The following is an 8,049-nucleotide window of genomic DNA, read 5'->3' as shown; positions in this document are numbered from 1 at the left end:
AAAGGAAAACTCTCTGCAAGCTAATAAATGAGTCTAGCATGGTCTTATTACACAGTCTTAGTACATAAGTCAACAGACAAAAATGAATCATACCGCTATGGACAAGAAGTGCAAATCTGAACCACAAAATACAATTGTAATTGGTTATAAAACAAGCACCATCTGTAATCTGAACACTACAAAACACTGACACAACAAATCAAAGAAGATCTAAGTAAATAAAGAGGCACACTGTGATCATGTATTTGAGGACTCGGGAGTTAGGATATTAATTCTTCCCAAAGTAATCTCTATGTATAATGTACTAACAACGATTTTAGCAGGATGTGTTTGTAGACAGTGACAAGATAGTTCTAAATTCATATGAAAAGGCAAATGAGATAGAACAGCCAGAATAACTGAGGTAGAAAAAAATTTGGAGGAATGTCCTCCCCAATTTTAAGAATCCATGTAAAGTTAAGGTAACTAAGAGAGTGTAGTATTGATGAAAATGTAGAAACTTACATCAAGAACAGAATATATAGGAATTTCCCCATTGGTCCAGTAGTTAAGATTCTGCACTACCAATGCAGCAGTCCTGGGTTCAATCCCTGGTTGGAGAACTAAGATCCCATGTGCTATGGGGCTGAGCCAAAAAAAGAAGAACAGAATATACAACCCAGAAATATTCCATATTATATGGAAACTCGTTTTTTTTTCAAAGTTGGAAGACTAATTCAGTGGAGTAAATAAAATCTTTTCAACTAATGGAAAGACTGGCATCATGTGCAAAACATAAAAAAAAAAAAAAATCAAAGGAAGACTTGTACCTTATAGAAAAACAGACCAAGCATTGGTCATAGATCAATTGTTAAAAAAGGAAAACGAGGGACTTCAGTGGCTAAGTCACTGTGCTCCCAATGCAGGGGGCATGGGTTCAATCCCTGGTGGAGGGACTATATCCCACATACCACAATTAAGACCTGGCATAGCCATATAAATAAATATTTTTTTAATGATAAAACTCTTAAAAGAAAACATAGGGAAAATTATTAATGCCCATACTTTAGGCAAAGCACTATTAGATATAAAACCAAAAGCCTTATCTTTAAAAAATCATGATAAATTAACCAAAATCAATGTTTGTTCTGAAAAAATGACATTAATGGAATAAAAAGACGAGCTACAGACTGAGAGAAAACATTTCCAAATCATATAAGCAATGAAATCTTTGTATCCAAAATGTCCAATGAACTCTCAAAAGAATTTATCAAAAGCAAACAATTCAATAAAATATGAACAAAGCATCTGAACAGAAACTACAACAATAATGACAAATATACCCACAGATAATATATGTTAACACACATACATATAAGTTCAGGATGAGAGTCTCAAATTCATAAATCATTAGAAAAATAAAATTAGAATTCCCAAGTGTGATACAATTTCACATCCACTGGAATGACAATAGAAACGATAATAAATGTCAGAAAGTGTGTGGTGAGGATGTAATCACAGTATGGTGTCAACAATTAACAATTCTGTAACACATACTTGAAAGTTGCTAAGAGAGTAGATCTTTCTTTAAAAAAAATTTTAAGAGAATAGATCTAATTAATAAAATTCACATCACAGTCTTCCCTGGTGGTTCAGCAGTAAAGAATCTGCTGGCCAGTGCAGGAGACACAGGTTTGATCCCTGGTCTGGGAGGATCCCACAGGCTGCAGAACTAAGCCCATGTGTCACAACTACTGAGCCTGTGCTCTAGAGCGCAGGCGCCACAACTACTGAAGCTCAAGCACCCTAGAACCCGCGCTCTGCAACAAGAGAAGCCACTGTGATCAGAAGCCCACATACAGCAACTAGAGCGTAGGCCCTGCTGGTCACAACTAGGAAAAAGCCCACGCAGCTACGAAGACTCAGCACAGCCAAATAAATAAATAAAATTTACACATCTCATTTTGAACTTTGTGAGATGATAGATGGTAACTAAATTTACTGTGGCGATTATTTTGCAGTACATACACGTATCAAATCATTGTTGTATACCTGAAACTAGGGACTCCCTGGTGGCTCAGATGGTAAAGGATCTGCCTGTAATGCAGGAGGTGCAAGAGACTTGGGTTTGATCCCTGGGTAAGGAAGATCCCCTAGAAAAGAGAATGGCAACCCACTCCAGCATTCTTGCCTGGAAAATTCCATGGACAGAGGAGCCTTGTGGGCTATAGTCCATAGGGTCGCAAAGAGTTGGACATGACTGAGCTACTAACACTTAAGTACTTATTAGTACAAAGTTATATGTCAATCATATCTCAATAAAACTGGAGGAAATAAAGGAGAGCAGTACATGAGATAACTTTCACCCTCATGCCTTGCTAGGAGGAATGTGAAGTGCTATAGCCACTTTGGAAAATAATCTGTCGATCCAGTTGGGCTGCTGTAACAGAATGCTGTAGACTGGACTTCTCACAATTCTGGAGGCTGGGAAGTCCATGATCAAGGTGCTAGCAGATTCAGTGTCTGGTGACAGGTTCTAGTGTATGGCCCTCTTCTCACTGTCCTCAGAGGGTGAAAGGGAAAGGGACCATTTTTGGACCTCTTTTATAAGGACAATAATGCCATTTATGAGGGCTCCACCCCAATAACTAATCACCGCCACCAAAGGTACCATTCCAAGGTACTTACCTTGTGGGTTAGACTTTCACCATATGAATTTGGGGAGGGAGAGCACAAATATTCAGACCACAACATCAGTTCAGCTCAGTACAGTCACTCAGTCATGTCTGACTATTTGCGACCCCATGGACTGCAGCACACCAGGCTTCCCTGTCCATCACCAACACCCAGAGCTTGCTCAAACTCATGTCATTTCACTGATGCCATCCAACCAGCTCATCCTCTCTCGTCCCCTTTTCCTCCTGCCTTCAATCTTTCCCAGCACCAAGGCCTTTTCCAAGCAGTCTGTTCTTCTTATCATGTGGCCAAAGTATTGGAGTTTCAGCTTCAGCATCAGTCCTTACAATGAATATTCAGAGCTGATTTCCTTTAGGATGAACTGGTTGGATCTCCTTGCAGCCCAAGGGACTCTCAAGTCTTCTCCAACACCACAGTTCAAAAGCATCAATTCTTCAGCACTCAGCTTTCTTTAAGGTCCAACTCTCATATCCACAAATGACTACTGGAAAAACCACAGCTTTAACTAGACAGACCTTTGTCAGTAATGTCTCTGCTTTTTAATATGCTGTCTAGGTTGGTCATAACTTTTCTTCCAAGGAGTAAGTGACTTTTAATTTCATGGCTGCAGTCACCATCTGCAGTGATTTTGGAGCCCCCAAAAATGAAGTATCTCACTGTTTCCATTGTTTCCCCATCTATTTGCTATAAAGTGATGGGACTGGGTGCCACAATCTTACTTTTCTGAATGTTGAGTTTTAAGCCAACTTTTTCACTCTCCTCTTTCACTTTCATCAAGAGGCTTTTTAGTTCCTCTTCACTTTCTGCCATAGGATGGTGTCATCTGTTTATCTGAGGTTATTGATATTTCTCCTGGCAATCTTGATTCCAACTTGTGCTTCATCCAGCCCAGTGTTTCTCATGATGTACTCTGCATATAAGTTAAATAAGCAGGGTGACAATATGCAGCCTTGATGTACTCCTTTCCCGATTTGGAACCAGTCTGTTGTTCCATGTCCAGTTCTAAATGTTGCTTCTTGACCTGCATACAGATTTCTCAGAAGGCAGGTCAGATGGTCTGGTATTCCCAACTTTATCAGAATTTTCCACAGTTTCTTGTGATCCACACAGTCAAAGGCTTTGGCATAGTCAATAAAGCAGAAGTAGATGTTTTTTCTGGGATTCTCTCACTTTTTTGATGATCCAGCAGATGCAGGCAATTTGATCTCTGGTTACTCTGCCTTTTCTAAATCCAGCTGGAACATCTGGAAGTTCATGGTTCACATTCTGGTTAAGCCTGGCTTGGAGAATTTTGAGCATTACTTTGCTAGCATGTGAGATGAGTGCAATTGTGTGGTTGCTTGAACATTCTTTGGCATTGCCTATCTTTGAGATTGGAATGAAAACTGATCTTTTCCAGTCCTGTGGCCACTGCTGAGTTTTCCAGATTTGCTGGCATATTGAGTGCAACACTTTCACAGCATCATCCTTTAGGATTTGAAATAGCTCAGCTGGAATTCTATCACCTACACTAGCTTTGTTCATAGTGATGCTTCCTAAGGCCCACTTGACTTCACATTCCAGGATGTCTGGCTCTAGGTGAATGATCACACCATTGTGATTATCTGGGTCATGAAGATCTTTTTTGTACAGTTCTTCTGTGTATTCTTGCCACCTCTTAATATCTTCTTCTTCTGTTAGGTCCATACCATTTCTGTCCTTTATTGGGCCCATCTTTGCATGAAATGTTCCCTTAGTATCTCTAATTTCTTAAAGAGATCTCTAGTCTTTCCCATTCTACTGTTTTCCCCTATTTCTTTGCATTGATCACTGAGGAAGGCATTCTTATCTCTCCTTGCTATTCTTTGGAACTCTGCATTCAAATGGGTATATCTTTCTTTTTTTCCTTTGCTTCTCTTCTTTTCTCAGCTATTTGTAAGACCTCATCAGACAACCATTTTGCCTTTTTGCATTTCTTTTTTTGGGGGATGGTCTTGATCCCTGCCTCCTGTTCAATATCACAAACCTCCATCCATAGTTCTTCAGGCACTCTATGAGATCTAATCTCTTGAATCTATTTGTCACTTCCACTGTATAATTGTAAGGGATTTGATTTAGGTTATACCTGAATATTCTACTGGTTTTCCCTACTTTCTTCAATTTAAGTCTGAATTTGGCAATGAGGTGTTCATGATCTGAGCCACAGTCAGCTCCCAGTCTTGCTTTTGCTGACTGTATAGAGCTTCTCCATCTTTGGCTGCAAAGAATATAATCAATCTGATTTATGTGTTGACCATCTGGTGATGTCCACCAGAGTCTTCTCTTGTGTTGTTGGAAGAGGGTGTTTGCTATGACCAGTGCATTCTCTTGGCAAAACTCTATTAGCCTTTGACCTGCTTCATTTTGTACTCCAAGGCCAAATTTGCCTGTTACTCCAGGTAGCTCTTGACTTTCTACCTTTGCACTCCAATCCCCTATAATGAAGGGGACCACAACATAGTCTGTCAGTATTTTTTTTAATGAATATACATTTTTTAAAAGAATGAATATGACCAAGCAATTCCACTTCAAGGTGTCTCCCCAAGACAATGAAAGCAAATGTCTATATAAAGACTCATACACAAATGCTCATTTCATAACATGATAGTCAAAACCCAAGAACGACTGAAAAGGCAACTGATTGGTTAATAAAGAGACAAAATGTGTTATATGTGTTTACTATAGTAATTGGCATAGTACTATAGTAATTGGCAATAAAAGAACAAAACACTGATGCAAGCAACAACTTGGGTGAATGGCCAAAACATGAAGGTAAGTGAAAGAAATCAGATGGGAAAGTCCTCCTCACTTTCCGTTCCATCTGTGGAAAGTCAGGAAGGCAGATCCAAGGAGACAGACAGTAGACTCCTGATTGCCAAAGGCTGGAGTGAGAACTGAGTGTGACTGAAAATAGGATCTTTTGGGGGGTGATGGGAATGTTCTAACATTTTATTATAGAGATGTGCAACTCTTTGAATTTACTAAAAGTCATTGGTTTTTTGCAAAAAAACAATGTATGCTTAAACAAGTCAATGTTATGATGTGTAAATTATATCCCCCAAAAAGGTATTTTTAAAATACCACTGCACACTTTATTAGAATGGAGAAACTTTAAAAGACTGACCAGACAGAGTATGGTTGAGGATGTCAATCAACCAAAACTCTTACACACAACTGGCAAGAGCATGAAATGGCACAACAATTTCAGAAAATCATACAATAGTTTCATGGAAAGTTAACACACACATACATATAACCCACTTAATCCACATCTAGATTCTGACCCAAGAGAAATGAATGCAAGTGTCTAGGCAAAAACATATGCAGAACATTCATAGTACTTGTATTTGTAATGATGGAAACTGGATGTAAGTCAAGTGTCGGTCAACAGTTAAGTGGAAAACAATCTGCGGTCCACGCATACAGGGAACTACTCGGCAATGAAAAGGATAAACTAAGATATATGCAGCCACATGAATCTCAAAACAGTTACTCTGAGTAAAAGAAGCCAGACAAAATGAGTGCAAATAGCAAGATCCCATTTGTATAAAATTCGAAAAAATAGAAATATGTTATAGTCAATACCAGGGAGGTCAATAGTTGCCAGGCAGAAGGCAGGGGTGACACAGGGAAGGAGACTGAGGTGATGAATATGCCCATTACTGTGCCCATGGTGAGGGTTTCACACAGATACGCACATGCCCAAAATTATCAGTAAGTGCCTTTCGTATGGGCTTCCGCTTCCCAGTCACCATTAGTGGTAAAGAATCCATCTGCCAATGCAGGGGACACAAGCGACATGGATTCGATCCCTGGGTTGAGAAGATCCCCTGGAGGAGGAAATGGCAACCTACTCCAGTATTCTTGCCTGGAAAATCCCATGGACAGAGGAGTCTGGCAGACGACAGTCCACGGGATCACAAAGAGTCGGACAAGGCTGACCACACACAAACACACCCCTTTCATTGTATGCCAACAGCAACTCAGCGACCCTGCTAAAGACAAAAAATAAAGGCAAAGTGGAAAATTCCGCAAAATTCTCAGAAAAGTCAGGCATCAACAATGCCAGCCTGTGTCAAATGTGAGCACTGGCTGAGAGTGAAGATCTTGGGATGAAAATGTCAAACCAGGAAGCTTCTGAGGGCAGACTGGAGCGTGGGCTTCCCTCCTGGTGTGTTCGCCTCAGGCAGCCTGGGTGGTTCTTAGGGCACAGAAAGTCCCGGCTCTGAAGATGTCTGTTGAGAGCGCAGCATCTGCAGTGCGGAGTGATCTCTGCAGGGGCTCTGAGTATCTGGGGGACTTTGATGTGAGTCTCTGGTCGCAGGACTAGGACAACTCGTCACTTACAGATTCCAGTGTTAAAACTGGAGATTTTGGGTAAGTGTCCACTGTCAGGATAAAAACCTGTGGAAGGGAGATCCATCCTATTTTATCAGGAGATTTTTATTTGATGGGCCTCTGGAGCTGTCACTAAGCTTCTCCTTGGCAGGGAAGCGAGGGTCCAGGTGTTCCAAGAAGGCAATTTCCGGCTCAGCCCTGACCAGCTCCTTGATCTGAAGAGAGGGGCTGAATGGGACAGAGATGTTCCCAAGATCATAGCATCACTGCTAACAAGGGGCCGGGGCTGGGCTGCAAACACTGGGCAAACTAAAGCTAGCTTATTTTCTGTCCGTTATCAGAGGTGAACAAAACCAGCTGCCTCCTCACACTTCCCTGGTTGGAGGAAGGGGTCTCTTCCCATTTTGTCCATTCGACAGTAACTTCGTTTACAAGGACCTGGGCAGGAGGCAGTTGGTGACAGAGGACATCAGGGCAGGCTGTGCACGCCTGTTGCCCCTCTTCAGGCACAGAGATGCTCTGAAAATTCAAGTGTCACCCCTGAGAAGCCACGGGCACAGCCTTCTCCTCGTGGGAAAGGTGCTGACAAGGGACAGCAAAGGGTGTGGTTGACCTGGTTTGATCCCGGGTTTCTCAGGATATCTGACCACAGGAGCCTTGTGCTGGAAGCTGCAGCTCCCGTATCCTGTTGAATCTGAGTCGTGCAGAGGACATGGGGGCCCAGCTTCTCAGCCTGGATGGTAGGATCCCCAATATTTGGGCAAAGTCGCTCCATCCAGCATGGAGTAGTGACACCTATGCACACGTGGCTCCTAAAACCTTCCACGGATTCAGACGTTTAATCTCCACAAAGAGCCCCTAAGTATCATTACTGCTATCTACATGCGAGGATGATGAGACATGGAGAAGAGATGACCTGTGCAGGACAGAGGAGGGGCCACCGGGACTGGATCCTGAGGTGCTGCCTGTCTCCCTGCGCTCGGGGCCTTGGAAGCTGAATGGACCCCAGGGCTGAGA

The sequence above is a fragment of the Budorcas taxicolor genome, chromosome 17 (genome assembly GCF_023091745.1).
Source record: "Budorcas taxicolor isolate Tak-1 chromosome 17, Takin1.1, whole genome shotgun sequence".
Classification (NCBI taxonomy): Eukaryota; Metazoa; Chordata; class Mammalia; order Artiodactyla; family Bovidae; genus Budorcas; species Budorcas taxicolor.
The sequence above is the reverse complement of the archived record's forward strand: the minus strand, read 5'-3'. Positions refer to the sequence as shown.